This window comes from Ambystoma mexicanum, chromosome 3p (genome assembly GCF_040938575.1).
Source record: "Ambystoma mexicanum isolate Mex_15411 chromosome 3p, UKY_AmexF1_1, whole genome shotgun sequence".
Classification (NCBI taxonomy): Eukaryota; Metazoa; Chordata; class Amphibia; order Caudata; family Ambystomatidae; genus Ambystoma; species Ambystoma mexicanum.
Genome location: NC_090925.1, coordinates 1,266,013,568 through 1,266,032,279, shown reverse-complemented (window position 1 = coordinate 1,266,032,279; position 18,712 = coordinate 1,266,013,568).

The window sequence follows — 18,712 nt, the reverse complement described above, 5'->3', positions numbered from 1 at the left end:
ACAAAACACATACCTCTAAAGGGAACACGGACCTTTAACCCCAGATATTTGGGACCTTACTCTATTAAGGCCATTATCAACCCGGTGACTGTCAAGTTGGACTTACCTGCTAATGTGCGAATTCACCCCGTCTTTCATGAGTCACTTTTGAAGCCAGTGCAACCAGGGACAAGACTAACCAAGCCACCAGACCCCATCCTTGTAAACGGGGAACCCGAATTTGAAGTTAAGAACATCCTGGACTCCAAGCTGATAAAGTCAAAAAATGTTATTTAATCGACTGGAAAGGTTACGGACCACAGGAAAGGTCATGGGAACCTAGTGACCACGTTCATGCACCCCGATTGGTGAAAAAATTCCACCGAAATTTCCCAGACAAACCGAAACCACAGGGAAGAACGACTTTAGGAGGGGCCTTGGGGGGGGGGGAGGGAGTGCTGTCATAATGCCTACCCCCGGGGTCCCAGACCAAGTCCAGCAACCCCGGAAGCAGGCATCAAGTTATTCCAAACAAGCCCAACAACCCCTGCTAGGGGCAATTTTGGTTCAGTCCTGGCATCTATGGTGCCAGGCTCATATGGAGAGTCAGTCCTGGCGCCTCATAGATTAAAACTTACCTGATGCAGACCATGCTGCAAACTTACCTGATGAAGACCATGCTGCAAGAGCTCCAAGCCAAAAGAGGCTTGGAAGGGACTACTTTACCTAGGGACTTTTTTTTACTCGGGTGCGGCTGGGGAGGAATACTTACCTGGGACTACTTTGGAGGCTCTTTAAACCACGCCCGAAGAGCAGCACACGCTTCGCGTTATTCTGCATCCAGCAGCGTAACGCTCACCGTGCCTGCAAGTCTGCATCCAGTCTTCTGCCACACCCTCCTCGAGTCTGGAGCTCCTAGAAAAACGGAGAAAGAAGGAGAAAAGGTTAGAACAAGAGCAATACCTTTGATCCTTACCTGAATTCCCGATCCACCGCGTCTTCGTGCTGGAAGAAAGAAGTTATTTTATGCGCGTCGCCTCGCCTGCTGCAGCGCCGCGCTGAACTCACCGGCCTTCGCAGCATCTTCACATTCCACTGCATCCTTCTGCATGTTCCCGTCACACTCCGGCACCTAAGGGGAAGACAAGAACAGCAAGGTGAGCCAAGGGAATAAACAGAGGTAATATTAGTTGCCCCCCATAGATTTACCTGATTTTACCACCGGGGGTACTATTCCTCTTCACAGGTCGGCGCAGCTTCCACTGCATCCTCGCCGAACCCCGGCCCCTAAGGGGAAACAAAAGGACAGCAAGGTGAAATAAAGGGACAAACAAGGGGAAACCTCCTCACCACTATAGACTTACCTGATTTTACCGCTGGAGGCATTATTCCCCGAGACTTCATACTTTCTCTCAGCGCCTGAATAAGGGAGAAAGCAACAGGTTACATACTGACATTATTTTATCGAACTGTGTTGGATAATGCAAATCCTTACCTGAATATTACCGGTTGCCACGAGGAACTCTTCGCTAGGGTCATGCTGCAACCTGCAAGGAATCGGACAAGAGTGAAAGTCAGACATTTGAACTCTTACGAACTACATACTTACGGCGTCTTGCCGGAAATGTCAGAGTCACTATTGTTCTGGAACTCACCAATTCCTTCGAGCCAGTGAAGCAACTGGTTATCTACGCGCCCCTGCGCTCAATGCAGGATGGAGAGCTCATCTTTCCAAACCATCAGGTGAGACTATAAGAGGGGACATCAAAGGTGATCAGTGGGGAGAACAGCAGGAGTGGGGGGGGGCTAACGCTCAACTCCACGGGTGGTTAACTCCCTTTCTCCATTTGCAGAAGAATATTCCTACGGGCCAAGCAAACGAAGCTAGGTGGGCCAGTCCAGTCTGTCATCTCAGCACTACGCCTCACATTGGTGGAGACCGCAGCTGTCCAGTTCAGATCGACAACCCTGTGGGAGCCAGGTGAGCGTAACAAGATGTTAGTTGAAAACAGCTGAAGGGTGGTCGTCGAAACAATGATTACGAGCAGACATGAACAACTAATTTTTAAATGTTTTACTTCTATAAGAAGGGTGTTAGCCAAGGACTTCTGCAAATAGCAACCGACTACGATGGCAGAAAAAAACTATCTGACGGACCACGATGCATGAAGGACCATGGGTACAGTACACATCACACAAACACGTCCATTCGATATGCAATTTCGAAAACAAGTCATGCAATACTCCGCTACTACCACTAGATGTCAGCCCATTAAAAAATGGAGGAGATGTTACTTACAGGTAATGTTCTTGCTATGGAATCTTCACCCATAGATTCCTCACCAGATAGCTCTCCCTTCCAGAAAACTTGGGGGTGTAGCGCAGCTCGACTCGGTTATCGATGCCTCCTGAGTCGACATGTAGCGCATATACTCCTGACGGGACGTTGGTCGCCACATACATACGTCACTACATCCCCTGTACCTCAGTTCCCACCCCACCCGCCAAGCTCAGCAGCTGTGGAGGAACAATCCAAGAATATGGCTAAAACAGTGACAGCTCTCGTTTTAATGCCAAAAACAATCTTTGTTTCTTGGTGTAGACCAGGCGCATAACAACTGTGAAGAACAGTGCAGGCAAGAAAAGGCCTCAACGATAAATTTGGAAGCTCACCATTCACACCTCATCTCTTGAGAAGAGGCTAGTCACAATAACTGCAGAGCACTTTCACAACAGGGCTGGATGGGAGGGTGATGAGGAATCTGTGGGAGAAGAATCCTCAGAAAGAACATTACCAGTAAGTCATTTCTCCATCAATGGATTGCTTTCTCCTGCAGATTCCTCATCAGATGGACTCCCATAGCAGTATAGAAACCGGAGGCGGGATTAAAGTCTCTAAACAAAGAGGTTCTGCAAGTCCACTCAGCCATAGTGGGCCTCTGCACCACATGCTGTATATTATATGTTAGTCACTGTAGTGACTAACGTATTCCTAGTCCATAGTCCCCTTTCCTCCATTCTGTATGGGCGTCCCTCGCTAGGGACAGGAAACTGATCCTTTTTCTCCAGAAATATGGTCTTCCCCCATTAAATTCAGATGTGTGCTGGGGTGCGGCCTTGGGAGCATCCGCTCCCCTGACTGCGCCCACCAGCGCTACTCCTCAGTCCCCTTTGACGCGGCTATATTAGAATTGCCTAATGACACAGGTTTATTAAGGGGGAGGATGGTGAAAAGGGGGCTATGGACTAGGAGTATGTTAGTCACTATGGTGAGAACAATTACTCCTTTGTCCCTTCCCCTTCCCCTTTCCTCCATACTGTATGGGCGATTACAACTGAATACAGCCCTTGGGAGGAGAGTTGCCCCTCTAAGAAAACATGTTTTTTCAAAACTGCCTGGCCAAATGCTGCGTTAGATCTGGCGCTGGCATCCAAGCAATAGTATTTGCAAAAGGCCGATGAGGAAGCCCAAGTAGCCGCTTTGCTGATTGTCTGCATTGGAACCTAACCTATCTTTGGAAGGCCACAGCCGTGGCCTTGGCTCTGATAGCATGGGCGTGCATGTTTGTTGGCAAAGACATGTCCTGCCTCTCATAAGCTTCCTTGATGGCCAGCCCCATCCACCTAGCTATTGAATCATTGGATGGTTGACAGCCTGGCTTTGACCTGCCAAAAGTGATGAACAAGGCATCCGATTTACAGAGGCTCTTCTTACTGTCCAGGTAAAATCTTACAGCACGTCTGACATCCAGACAGTGCAACACTTTCTGTGCCTCATCCTTTGGATCTGCAAAGAATGTCGGAAGTACTCTGTCCTCATTGAGGTGAAAATATGATAACCTCTGGGAGAGCTGAAGGGTGCGTCCTTAGCAACACCTTGTCCCGGTGAAATGTGGTATACAGCTCTGAAGCCACTAGCGTCTGTATCTCACTGATCATGCGCGCTGAGGTAAGGCAAACTAGTAGAGCAGTCTTTGTAGTATCCAGCCTTATATCACCTGATGTCATGGGCTCAAAAGGCTTGTGGGCCAGCGCGCCCAGCACCACGTGAAGCTCTCAGACTGGATGCAGGCATTTGACTGGGGGATACAATCTGGTCAGGCCTGTCAAATGCTTCTTGACCACCGGATTGGAGGAGAACATGTTTTCTCCAGAATTTTTGTAAGCCCCCTATGGCTGCCAGATAAGTACAACAGGTGTCTACCTGCACACCGGAATTAGCAAAATGCGCAGAGAAAGACAACACGTCATCTAGTGAGCATGCCAAAGGATCTACTTTGTTTGCCTTGGCCCAGTGACTGAACCTGGTCCATTTGCTTCTGTACTGATTCCTTGTGGAGTTGCTTCGTGCCCCCTGAATGATAGCTAAGTTGTCCTGTGACCAGTGCAGAATTTCCAGGGTGACCTGTTCAGGAACCATGCTGCTAGGGCTATCTTCTGCTGGGGTGGGGGGGTTGAACCACTGTACCTCCCTGATGGGATAGTACGGGGGCTGGTCCCAATGGAAGGGGGACCAGGGGTTAATGCAACAATCAGAGGAGTTCTGAGAACCAAGGTCTGGCTGGCCACCACAGCGCTATCAAGTTGAGTTGAAGCCTCTGTGACTCCTTGAACTTGCAGATGACCCTATTGATGTGTCCAGTTCCTGCCTCAACCAGACTCCGTGGACACTGGTTATCCAGGGGAGCCCCCATTCCTCTAGGGACAAGTCTGTGGTAATGGTGATCTCCGGTAGCGGCTGCCTGAACAGCCTGCCCGCTCACAAGTTGGCCTCTGCACTCCACCACAAAAGGTTGTGGTGAAGGTGCTGTGGTATGCCGACTAGAGCAACTTGGGAGCCAGTTTCCTGATTCCAAGAGCCTGAGAAATGTAGCTGCAGCCTCCTCATTTAGAGTCTTATGTGTGACACAGCCAAGAGACAAGCCGCCATTATTCTGACCAGGTGCTGGTACCACCATGACACAGTTACTGGTCTGAAAATGCCCCGTGGCCTTCTTGATTGCTGTGATCTTGTCCTCCGAGGGGAAGGGCCACTCCCCACCCTGGTATCCCAAATTAGCCCCAGGAATGTTAAGGACTGCGTGGGAAGTAACTGCGACTTATTGAGGTTGATAGAGAACCCCAAATCGTATAGCATGTGCATAAGTGTGGCAGCTGTGTACTGGACTCCCTCAGGCGGCGCCGCTCATATGAGCTAGTCGTCAAGGTATGAATAGAGGTGGTGGCTCTCCGCCATGAGCAGGGATACTACAGCATTCATTAACCTTGTAATGACCCTTGGGGCTGAATTGAGGCAAATGAGAGGACCTTGCATTGGAAATGAAAGCCCATGATACTGAACCGGAGGAAGGAACGATGGGGCTCCCAAATCGGGACATGCAGGTAAGCATCTTTCAGATGCAGAAAGCACATCCAGTCAACCCCACACGGTGTCTCCGCAATGAGTGCTGGGGATACCATCTTCAACTTTTGAAAGGATAGGGAAAGGTTCAAGGATGAAAGGTCTAGTACAACTCTCAGGCCAGCCTCGTTCTTTTTCTGTATGGCACAAATATGGGACTAAAAGCCCATGTCTCGCTCTGAGGCTGGAACCTCCTCCACCGCCTGACTTGCCATGAGCGAACAGACCTCATCCAGAAGAGTTGCCGTCCCGATCTGTGGGTGTGGGGGGGGGGGGGTGGAGGGAGAGAGGAAATGGAGGTATCGGCAGGCGGAAGCCCGAGGAAACCAGTGAGAGAATCCATGGGCCCACGAACCTTGCACACCAGGAATGAATGTGAATGGCAAGCTTGTACCCCACCAGAGAACTGTGGATCTGGATGGCACATCACTGTTTCTGAGGAACTTCTCAAAGAACATGTTCTGGGGAGGAGCTTACTTGCATGGGTGTGGGTCCCTGGACTTGTACCTGTTGTTCAGCTTTAATTGCCCCTTGTCTTGGGTAGCTGGGTCTGTCTATCACCCCTGCGAGGAAACAGTTGGAGATGAGGAGGACCAGTGACCGGTGTAGTCCAATCCCACCTTGGCAGGCGTTCCGATGCCTGCGCACTGGAATCGAGACGTTCAGGGCGCGCCACCATTTTGTCTGCCGGGAGGCCATTTTTTCTGGTACCGCACCATGTGCTTGCTGCGTGACGATTGTAATACTGGGACCAGTCTCCGCCCGCTTGCATGACTGTGAAGGCTTGAAACTTCCCTGCACCTCAGGCAAGGGCCTGGTAGGCGGAGTGCCCTCGGCCATGACGTCAGTATTGCTGGAACTGTATTTAAGCGCCCTCTCTGGTTTACGCCCGGTGTTAGAGCTAAGCTCCTCGGGGAGCTCCCTGGGTCCCAGAGCCTTGGGACCCCTCATCTCTGGACTGGGAGGATCCTTAGACCCCTCAGCCGTGTAGCCGGTAGCTCGTAGAGCCTCGGTCGCTGCACTGGTAGTAGTGCCTGGAAGAACCCTCCTGCTTGGACACTTCCCAGGGAAGGCTTCACCCTTGCAGGGTGCAGAGGAGTACAGGGCACCTACCTCAGGCCTGGTCTTCCTCCTGACATACTACTTAATGTGCTCCGGTGGCGATCTCGAGAAGAGCTCCCTCCACCTGGCTAAGCGGTTCTTCAGCGATCGCAGGGTGAGTGTGTCGCATCCCGAGCAGCTATCCCAGCCATGGTCCTCGCCAAGGCCCGGAGGCAGAGCAAGTGTGGATTCGATGTGGGGAAGGAATTCTCGCAGACTGGACACCTGCTGAATCCTGTCCCCATATGCACCGGAGAGGAGCGTGGCACCGGAGGACAGAGTATTTAGACTCTGAATTAAATTAGCTATGTGGAAAGAAATGGAGAAACAATTATCCTGGGGAAGTCGTAGTGTGGTATTACGAGTAAAAGATAAGGCCTCAACCACAGCCTACGGTGAAAGAGGTCCGCTCCCATCGACGCAGAAAAGAGGACTGGGGAGCGGCGCTGGTGGGCGGAATCATGGGAAAACATGCTCCCAGGGCAGCGCCCCCACACGCATCTAAATCTAATGGGGAAGAAAGTGTTTCTGCTGAAAAAGGTCCCGTTTCCCATCCCTAGTGAGGGATGCCCATAAAGTATGGAGGAAAGGGGGCGTGACATAGGAGTACAAGGCAATATTACTTTGTAAACGTGTGACGCGATGACCACGTTGCAGCTCAGCAGATGTCTGGAGAGGGAGAATGCCACAAAGAGTTGGGCCAACCGTCTGATCTCGGCTGTCCTTGCCATGTAAAAACAAAGGGCCCTTTTAGGGTCCAACCTATGACACCTCTCCTCCTTTTTAGAAGGATGAGGAGGTGGGTAGAACACTGACAAGTCAATCCCCTGTGACACATGGAAATCTGAGACTACTTTGGGTAGGAATCCCTGGCGTGCCTTGAGAGACAGACAGTCCCTGATGAATTTCCAGATCTTAATCTGAAAAGTGACTATGAAAGAAACATGTTGGATGATGTAATGCTTTTATGAATTATAATGAGTGAAATGGTTTGAGCATGAATGGTATGTTTGATGTGAGTTTTAGATAAACTGACTGTATGCACAGCACGTGACACTTTATTGAGATTAGTGGCAGAAGAAAGTTTTTACACTTTGGCAATGTTACTAACTGTCTGTTCCTTTGCACTGTTGTATCTTTAATAATTGAATTGTATGAAGCTGAAAAAAGGTGTATCCTTTGTTTTTTTAACATTTTGTTGTAAAAAATAAAAGATGTATTTGTTGATATAGAAACCAGATTGACGTATTTACTTTGCCAGTTGTGGAAGACGAACCGTCCCTCCCCAAACCCCCCAAACAGGGCTTTTTTGCCCACAAATGTTTTGTTGTCTGTTGGTAAAGGTTCAAGAACCTGTTAGAGGGCTCGTTTGTGGGTTAGTTCCCTCATGCCTCTTGTGGTTGTTTGTTTCTAGAAAGAGAAGGTATCTCTCACGGTACTAAGAAACTGTGGTTTACAGGACAACGCCTGGAGCTCACTGACACGTCTCGCAGACATGATAGCCACCAGGAAGGCTGTTTTTAACATGAGCAATCTGATTGAACATGAATGCAAAGGCTCAAACGGAGCCGCCATTAAGAGCTTATGAACCAAATTAAGTTCTCAGACCGGGACTACGAAAGGAGTAGGCGAGAACCTATTCACAAGGCCTTTCAGGAATTGAGCCATTTGAAAAAAGAACCCAGTCGAACCGTCAGGGGGCGCAAACAGCATGTGTCCAGTGTTGCCAATTTAGCGACTTTGTCGCTATATTTAGCGACAAAGTGCGGGTCCCTAGCGACTTTTTCCATAGAAAGCGACTAGCGACTAATCTAGCTACTTTCCCGAGTCCCATTAGCGACTAGCGACTAATCTAGCTACTTTCTCCCGAGTCCCATTGGTTTGAAGACATACACTTTTTTTCTATTGGTTTGGAGACTTGCACGTTTCCAAACCAATAGAAAAGGGTGTACGTCTCCAAAACAATAGGAGTACCCCCAATCAGTGCCCCCGTCCTGGCAACCAGCCAGGCCAGGCCCGCCACACAACACGTGACGTGATGTCGCCGCGGCCTGCGAGAATGCGGCGAGAATCTGTCGCCTACAAAATTAAAGGAAATGCGTATGCGGATTGCGGACAGTTTCCCATTTAATTTCCTATCCTAAGACGTGCCGTCACCGTGATCTTCATCGTTCCTGTTGCAGCCGGCCCTGCCTGCCTTCGCTTTGAGCGCCTCTGCTGCCAGTTACCTCGTCCTCGCCTCGGTGGACTCCAGTGTGAATCCTGTTGCCTGGCCTGGCTGGAATCCTTCTTCCTTCCGACTCGCAGTTGCCACTGCTGAACAGCTGCAATTCTCCGACGTCAAGGTAAGTGCTGCCATACGGGTTGTTTTTAATGTATTCCTGTGCACGTTGTGTAGGGGGCTTTTCTTTTAATGTATGTGTGTGGATGGGGACTGTATGCTGTGTGCACGTTGTGTAGGGGGCTTTTCTTTTAATGTGTGGATGGGGACTGTGTGCACGTTGTGTAGGGGGCTTTTCTTTTGATGTATGTTTGTGGATGGGGACTGTATGGTGTGGATGGTGTGCGCACGTTGATACATGTATGGGCTCAACTCTGCGACCATGTCAGGGAGTTGTGCATGTAACAGCAACTTAGCATGTCTGTGAGTGGTGCACAGCCCCGCTGTTATAGGCACAGGTCTGAAAGCCCCTCCCAAACAACAAGAGCTACCAAATGGAAAACAATCCTGCTAAGTATGTTACATAAGCATACCCCACACACAGTGTCTCGCTCTCTGCCCATCTCGCTCATTGCATTGCGGTTGTGCCATATGTGCTGCCTTTTCCTCATCAGCATCAGGCTGGTGGCTCTTTTCTGTGCACTCTGGGACACATCTCCTGACACCCAGATTGCGCCACATGCAGGACAACAATGAGGATGCCCAAACTTTCCATGTGCATGCAGTAAATCCCTGCAAGCGTGTGGCAATGTAATATGTCCATCCGGAGTATAAAGATTCTCTCAGTTCTGTCTGCACTTTGAACAGGTGTGTGCTGACAGCAGTTATAATTAAACTGTGGGTTCATGGGTGCTACCTTTGATTTTCACTTCATGGGCACAACATTTCATTGGAGCGGAGTCCAACTGCCAGTGCAAGCTCTGCCTCCTTCAAACTCCACCCCTACCCCGGCCCTTGTGTGATTTTGCAGCCTAGTTGTGACATAACCTTTTGCAGCCTAGTTGTAACATAACCTTTTTCCCTCCTTTTTCATGTAGCTCCTGTCGGGTTCCGTGGTTTCTTGATGTTCCCTCTGGTCTGTCGCGACCCTTAGTGACTGATCCCTCCGCTGGCTGATCCTGCCCTTTTACATTCACTGTATTTGTTGCCTGTTGTGTCCGAGATATTAACTGCACAAGTATAAATCGTTGCATTTGCCTACCTCATCATGTCTCACACAAAACTGTACACGCAGAAGTACAGAAAGGAGTGGAAAACAAACCCTGCATTCAAAGTCTGGTTGAACCCACTTATTGGCGATGATACACGGGCATCATGCCTGTATTGTAAGGCTGATTTTTACGCCAAACTAAGTGATGTCAAAAAACACATGGCCACACTAAAGCATGCCATAAAGGCAAAGCCTTACTGTCCCACCCAAATCAAGCTGCCATTTATGGTTCAACAAATTGACTCTGCTAAAAAGGCTGAGGCCATCATGGCAATGGCAATCGCTGAACACTGTCCTATGCTGGCAATTGATCACATTGGCGAAGCATGTAGAGCTGCTTTCCCAGACTCTGGTGCTGCTACCCATTTCAAACTGCACAGGACAAAGTGCACAGAAATGATTAATCGTGTTGTAGCGCCCTACTTTCTGAAAAAGCTGGTTGCTGATGTGGGTGACCTGCGTTTCAGCCTCCTGCTCGATGAGTCCACAGATATAAGTGTTGCTAAGTACCTGGGGATTGTGATAAGGTACTTCAGCGTCACAAAGCAGACAATTGTGTCTACATTTCTGGGGCTTGTTGAGTTGGAGGGAGGAGATGCCAGCTCTATAGCCCGTGCTGTTGTGGCTTTCCTCGAGAAGTGTTCTCTCAAAAAAGAGAAACTCCTGGGGATAGGGACTGACGATGCGTCTGTTATGACGGGGGTTAACAATGGAGTGCATAAAGTGCTGAAGGAGGAGTATGGCCTGAAGGATCTGATCCTTATTCGCTGTGTGTGCCACTCTCTGCAGCTTGCTGTAACTCATGCTTCCAATGAAGGCATCCCCCGTAGCGTGGAAACTTTGGTGCGGGAGACTTACAAATGGTTTTCAGTGTCTCCCAAGCGCAGGTTGGCCTACAAGGCCGTATATGAGACCATCAACTGTGGGAAGAAAGCCTTACAGATAACAAAGATGTGTTCCACACGTTGGCTCTCCATAGAACCTGCAGTTTCACGCATTTTGGACCAGTGGGAGGAGCTTAAGCGTCATTTCTCAGTTACCAGGTCCAGAGAATACTGCTACATGGCTGAGATGTTATACTCCATGTACGGTGATCCACAACACATATTATATCTGACCTTTTTAAAGTCAGTGCTGGGTGAGGTACAGGTGGCCATCAAGGCTTTTGAGGGAGAGCAGGTGGATCCTCTTAAGCTACTTGACAGCTTGGTTAGCCTGATCAAGTCTGTGAGAAGCAGGGTACTCAATCCTCTGGCAAAAATTGATGTACTGAAAAGGCCAATAGATGGTTACATCTGTCCAAAACCGTATTTTGGGCACCTTTTTGAGTCCAAGGCAGCTGAACTCCGCCTTGCGCCAGAGGATGAAAGCAATGTCCGAAAGCGGTGTACATCCTTCACCATCTCCCTCACAAATGAGTTGAGGGTGCGGCTACCGGACAACATTGATGCATTGCAGTATGTGTCTGTTTTCAATGTGCAGGAAACTCTGAAGCATAATAAGAGCCCTGGAGAGGTAGTAAAAATAGCCAAGCTCCTTGGCTACTCCCCTGCAGAGATAGACAAGATTGTCCAGCAATGGCTTGTCATCCACCTCAGGAAATGGAACGAGACCAAAAGCACACTGGGCTTCTGGAGTGAGATTTGGAAGTTCAGGGATGCAGCAGATATCAATCCATTTCAAGAAGTCGCCATGGCTGCTGTGTCGGTGTTGTCATTGCCACACTCAAATGCTCAAGTTGAGAGAGTATTCAGCCAGATGGGTGTAGTAAAAACCAAACTTCGCAATCGGATGTCCTTGCAGAGCCTTAACTCTATCCTGTACATCAGATATGGTCTGAAGCTGTCTGGTGAAGCCTGTTATGAGCACCAGCTGCCTGACAGTGTTTTGCAGCAATTTGGCACATCAGCTGCTTACTCTTTCAAGTCAGCTCCCTCAGTTGCTGAACCTGCCATAGAGAGCCATGATGCAGATGATGACATTGTCCCAATCTTTCTGTGAGCGAGAACAGCTTGTGGCTTTTGTGTGTGTGTGTGGAGGAGGGTCTGGAAACAAAACAATAAACTTTGAATTAAGGCCCATCTATTTTCCCACATTGACAGCTTTTTTCTATTGCCAATTTTTTCTATTGCCCGTGTTTTCTGTTATCTTTTTCTTTCATTTTAGTTAACTAAATGCAAATTGTATTTAAAAAATGGTATGCTCATGTTATACATTGATTTGTTCAGGGCTCCGAACTGGGCCATACAATTAAAAACCAAACATGAGAAAACTAAACAAAAAATTAAAAAATAAAAACCAAGAAAGCAACTCTGCCAGTGTGTATTTTTGGGTCATTTTTGCCTTCTAAACATATATAGGGTGTTTTTTATTCACTTTTTGTTACCCCCACGTCATTGATCCCCTCTCCTACGTCCATTGCGCAACTTGCAAAGGCAATTATGCAAATTAGGCGATGATGTCATTTAGCTACTTTTAGCTACTTTTAGGACAGCCTCTAGCTACTTTCCGGACTGAGGAGTTGGCTGTCTCCCTCACCCAACAGGTGGAAAATGGCCTGTTAAATGCATTAAAATCAGATAATCAGCCTTGCAATCGATGACACCAGCATCGGAAGGCTCCAAATCGTAGCTGGAAGGCTGAGAAATCAGAGGCAAAAGGTGCTGCCTCGGTCCCAGCGGGGTGAACCGTGTTGTGTGTTGGTTGAATAAAAGGGGCTCTGCTGGCATGCCGAGGGCATTGCAGCAGAGCCCCAGGAAGAGGCAACTCGTGTCAGTGTGCGTTCTTGGGATCAGGGTTTGCCACGTGATCGTGGTCTACTTCGGTGGCTCGGCCTGGGTGCACACACAGCCGAGACCACCATGTGCTGGGTGCTCCCAGCAAAGAAGAAATGCCCGGTGATCCGGGCTGTGCAGGGTGACCCCTGTGCACTGGACGCTACGAGATCGCAGCGTTGGGGACCCTGTTGGGTGAACCTGACATCTGGTGTGGCCCGCCCCGGTGACCGGGGGCGGGCCACCACAAACCACATGCGCCATCTTGACGGCACTGTTGCTGCAGCAGGACCCTGAGGGTGGTGCACCCCGTCGAAGACAGGAGGAGGGGCTGCGTTCAGCACCCCAGCAATGTTAGGGTGTACTAGAAGACCACAGGGTCCTCATAGCACCAAGGGATAGTGGTGACCCTAGAAGCAAGTGCCCTATTCAGGGTGAGAAGGGACAGGAAGCCACATCGGACGACCCAACAGCACCGGGGCACACCAGCAGGCCAGTGATGGGCGCATGCAGCAGCACCTGGAGGCATCGGGTGGCCGAAGGCACTAAAGGCAGGTACCGGGTAAGCGAAGTACAGACATACAGCAAGCCGCGCTGCATGGGACAATAGAGCGTCCCATTCCACACACTGAGCAGGGATTACATTGAGGACTCATACTACTCAGCCCCAGCAGGGAAGCTGGGAACCCAGATGTGAGCAAAGCGACCAGTAGGTGTGTGAGCTCGTGAGGATCAGGCCTTAAAGGAGGGTCCACCGACTGGGCTACAGGAGTGTGAACTCTGTTTTGCAGTAGGCTGCCTTGAATGAATGAGGATCTGGGATTTAATGCAGCACCATTAACTAAATTGCCTCAAACCCTTGGAGAAAAAATGTGGTTGCAGGCTATCCGAGGCATGCACATCAAAAACCAGGACAGCAGTAAATAGGTTAGTCATGCTTGAAGTAACTTACGGTTTTCTTTCTAAGGAGCCCAACAATTCCTGTCACCGCTAACAAAATCCTGTTGAGGGCCGAAGGGTAAAAGCTGCACAACCGGGGTGTGTTGGATCAGCCCAAGCCCAGCAGACTTCTGGCGCCTGGCAGGACCCCACTCATACCTCCAACGTGTACTGAAAGGGCATCGCAAGGACACACGAGAGTATGGCTGGAAGGGAAGCAATTGCGTGCAGTGTTGGGGTTTGCCCCTGAACTCTCTTGGTCATTGGTGGATACCAAATGCTGAATCCCAGCACTGCGGAATTTTTATACAGCTTTCATACGAAGTCCGGTGATGAGGAGGCAACAATGATGGACGGACCCCCTCCACAACAGATGCAGGCCAGGCAGAATCTACCAAGGCGGTGTGAAGGCATCAGGAAATAGACACAGACAACTGAATTTAAAAACGTGGACTATAAACTTTCATTTTAACAGAAAAAGGGTTGGAAAAGGCCTAACTTGCCCTGTGTTAAGGTGGGATTTCCATAGCCAAATAAACTAAGGATAGGCTGTGTCACGATGTCCAAAGTAAAAGTCTGTGTCCAAAACCTATGCTTGCCATCAAATCTACTTGAATACAACATGTAGGGACCTAAGCACCAAAATGAAGTGTTCAAATAAAAGTTCAGAGCTTCTTCCAGCTCTTGTTTTGTAAAGTGTTTCACTTGCCCAAGTTCAAGATAGTTCACAATGCAAAGGCGTTCCCTTCCCCAAGCTTTCAAGTCTGTAAACTTTTTCACAACTATTCTTTCAAATGCTTTGCAGCTCTTCTGGTTTGGTCATCTTCACCAAGTTCACAAAGTACAGTTCCTTAATCTCAGTTCACGCCAAATTTGGATGTGCGTGTTTATTTCGTATACACAAATGTCAAATTCGACATGCCCATAATGAAATAATGTTGTGCATGATCCCCGCCTGCTATCCCCCAAATCCCTTGCCCTTAAAATCTCACCTCCTGCTCCTCACTTACCTGCGTTTCATCTGCACGTCCATGGCTCTGTCCCTGCGATGTGCGTGCCGCCTCCCCTTTGAGGGGGGAAACTTCCACTGCAGGGTAAGTTTTAAAAAATCTGAATATCCTTTATCCCCCGCTTTTCTTTTTTTGGAAGCGGGGCACACCCCTGCCACTCCCGAATTCCGTAATGTCAAAGAAGGGAAACGGGGGGCACTTCCACAGCCCCTACTCCCCTTCTTTGACATTTTCGGTTTGCGTTTTCTTTTCACACTGCCGAATTCAGCATTTTCTCACATGCGGTCTGCTAGATGCCAAATTTTTGTTCAATATCCCCAAATTTCCTTTATATTCAATCACAGGCTTCTTTGCACGTATTATAAGTGGCTTTTTCATAGGTAGGTGTCCTCGGTCTAGATGCAGTTGTCAGACCACACGGTCCACCCATTACAGGTCACGCAACTGACACAGCCGCCTTGCCTCTTCTTCCTTATAGGCAGGTTGCCACTGTTTCAGCTCTACCACGGTATTTGGCTTTTTCTCGCTTCACATTCTCATGATGCTTTACCATTGCTTGCTTGGCCACTATTCACTTGTTGCACTTTCATATATTCCTATGGCTCTTGCCAATACTTGTTTACACAGTTCCTTTACAACATAGGATTCCATTAAACTGCTTTCCTTCAGTTCTGTATTCAACGCTACTTGCTTTTCATTCGACTCAATATTCAAAAGTGCTTGCTTTCTTTCAAATAATTATTAAAAAGTGCTTGCTATTCAAATCATTATTCAAAAGTTTTTGCTTTCCTTTATAACAGCATTCATTAAGGTTCTCACAAGCTATATGCTCACCTGCTGTGCCAGTGTCCTTTTTCCTAGGTTGACTCATCGGTCGGTGCTTACAGCGCTACAGCGATGCTCCCGACCGCCACAAGCTCTTTATCTCGCGTGCAGCGCCTCGCTCTGTCTCCTCAGTGGTTCTCTGTGTCTTCGATCCTGCCACCGTCATGCCTCTCTCAGCTTGGGCCTCACTCTGGAGCTTTGCCTGTTCACTCTGGTTCCTGTTCCGTAGTTCGCTGCAGGCCTCCAGCTCCTTTCAGTCTCGCTTCCTGCTGCAGACACTCTGCAACGTACTGGGGCTCTCAAGAGCTCTGTCTGCCACGCCACCTTCCAGGAGAGGTCTGCGCTCCTCCAGCAGTCCGTTGACTTGCTTCCACAGCGGACTCAATTTTCCCCATTCTTGCTGCTTTTAATCTTCCCATCATCTTGATTGGTCCAAAAAGGACTAGACCGCTCATTGCCGACTTGCAAGTTCTGCATTGCTTTTGCTGGTCGCCTCCTCGTCCCAGTACATAACTGGTATTTGTATGTGTGTGTCAATAAAGGGAGGATGTATTTCTCTAGTTGGTCTCTTCCTTGTCCCAGTACCAAACTGGTGTCTATTGGGGAATGAATTATGGAAAACATAGGGATGGGATTGACAATAGCCTATTAAGGCTTGGGTGACAGTGGACACATGGTGAAAGGAAAATGGGGATACCGTGTCTCACCCAAGGGTGCCTCATCTCCGCTTCCAAGTCCCCTCCACCCAGCTAGTCCTCCCTCGCATATCAACTCCCAGGGTCAGGATCCAATAGCACTGGCCTTTCCCTGGACACATGGGGGGAGGATATGTTGGGGAAAGAAGTGAGGACGCCCTCAGATTCCTCACAGCGGATATTCAACTGCTCCTGGACAAAATCAGATTTATAAAGAGTGGACTTACTGTCGCAATCACAGAAGTCATGGGCAGGGTGGATAAGGTTGAGGAGAAGCTGGAATCTCTAGAAAACAATCAGCTATCGGCGGATTTGACAGAAATGAAAATAGATGGGTGGATGCAGGAGTATGAACAGAAAGCAAGAGATTTGGAGCTGAAAGTGGATGATCTGGAGAACAGGGAGAGACATTTGAACATCTGTATAATGGGCCTAAAGGAAGTACAGGGTCAATCTATTCTCTCCTTGGAGCGCCGTGCGCTGACATTAATAAACAGACTCTTTGAGGAAGTGCCCTCACCTGAATCATTGGGCAGGAGGTTTTGGCAAAGTGTCACTACTTCAGGCATACGGCAGCCATTCTGCAGAAGGCCAGAGAGAAAGACCAGATCTATTTCGAGAGCACCCAAATATGGATTTTCCAAGATCAGAAATGACCCGGAGTAATGAGATTGTCGCCCATTGATCCAGTCATTACGGGCAAAAAATATTCATTACTGGTGGGGGTTCCCGTTTGCTCTTTCTTTTTAATTCCAAGCAGAGGAGTATAGGGTCACTTCATTGCGGAAGACGTCCTGAGGCAAGTTATATCAGAGGATCGCAGCTTGGAAGCAGGCGATGCCGTGGCAACGACAAACTCGCAAAATGAGAACTCGGCGGTTTACCCACGAAGAGGCAGAGCGGCAGGCACAAGGAAGTTACAAAGATTTAACACGCCATGACCTTGGTCCCGGTCATTCTTTTTTTTGATCTAACTTGCTGAACAGTACCAGCAGTAGACTACAGAACTCATTGGAAGGTTCTCCTACTTAATCTGCTTTTGAGGTCACTGGACGTTATTTGTCTTTTAATTTAGGCGATTGACAAAGCTAGTCAATGTTGAAGGTTGAAAGTTATAAGTTACGCAGCCAGACTGATTGATGTTATGGCGAGAGGCCTCCCTTTGGTGGCCCTGGATTTGTTTTGGGCATCTCCAGAGCCTATTTAATATAGGGGTGGGGGCACGTTTGCCACTTGGGGTATTGGGAGCACGGTGGGAGTATGGGTTAGACATGTGTTTAGGGATGGTGGACAGGAGGGGGAGGTATGGGATGATTCTTTGCATGGGCATTTACTACCGGGAGAAGGGACGGGACAGTAGTGAAACTCACATCAGTATGTAAATGATATGATATGGCATTTGTAAGGCGCCCATACACAAGAGTTTCAAGGCGCGGCAAGGAAGGGGGAACAGAGACAGCAATCTTACTAGGCCAAGTGAAATTGAGATCGCGCAACTGCAGGGGAGGGAAAAAGTGCCAGGGGAAAGGGGAGGGGCAGTGCTGTACATGGGATCAAAACAATAAGAAGTGCGGCCAGCAGGTGCAAGGGTAATTGCAGACAGCAGGTGTCCAAAAGTGCAGGTAGGGGGACTGTAGGGTTACAGATACAGACCCAATTGCAAGGGTTGACAGGAGGCAGTGCGGGTGTGCATCTGGGCGGGCAGGGACGTGGGCCCAAAATCAGTGTGTAGCCAGGTGACAAGTGCAATATCAGACAGGAAGGGGAGAGGAAGGTAGAAGCAAAGCGGAAGGTCTTGAGGTGCTTCCGGAACCAGAGATGGTTCTCCTCAAGTTTCATAGATGCAGGGAGGCTGTTCTTGAGGGAGGTCCCAGCCGAAGAAAGATCTACCACCAACTAATTGCTTGGAGAAGCGAGTGACCCTGTGGGAGTTGGAGGAGTGAAGAGCTTGAGTAGGAATGTATTTACAAAGAGAGAGTTGGAGGTATTGAGGACCCAGGCCCCAGAAGGCCTTGTGCACAATGCAGAGGGTCTTGAACTTAATCCTTGCTGCCACTGGGAGCCAATGCAGAGATTTCAGTGCTGGAGAGATATGATCCCTGGGCTTGAGGCCAAGGATAAGTCTTGCAGTCCTGTTATGGGTGAGTTGCAGAGGGCGGAGAGTAGAAGCAGGCAGATTTAGAAAGAGGCTGTTTCAGTAGTCCAGCCTAGAGAGAGCCAGAGCTCTAGAGACAGTGAGATTCTGCGGGAAGGAGAGGAAAGGAAGAATACCTCTGAGGAGGTCCATTTGGTAGTTTGACTTCTTAGAGACGTCAGAGATGTGAGGAGAAAAGGATAGTGTGGAGTCGAAGATGACCCCGGGGTTCTTAGCCTCACAGATGGGAGCAGGAAGAGGGCCAAGGGAGTGACAGGAAAGGAGGGGGGAGGTGTGCCAATGAGGAACATCTCCGTCTTACTGGCGTTAAGGCAGAGATCGTTGGCGGCACACCACTCCTGGATAGTAGACACAGTCAGATCTGAGAGAAGGAGAAAAGGTGGCAGAGGAGCGCCTGAAAAC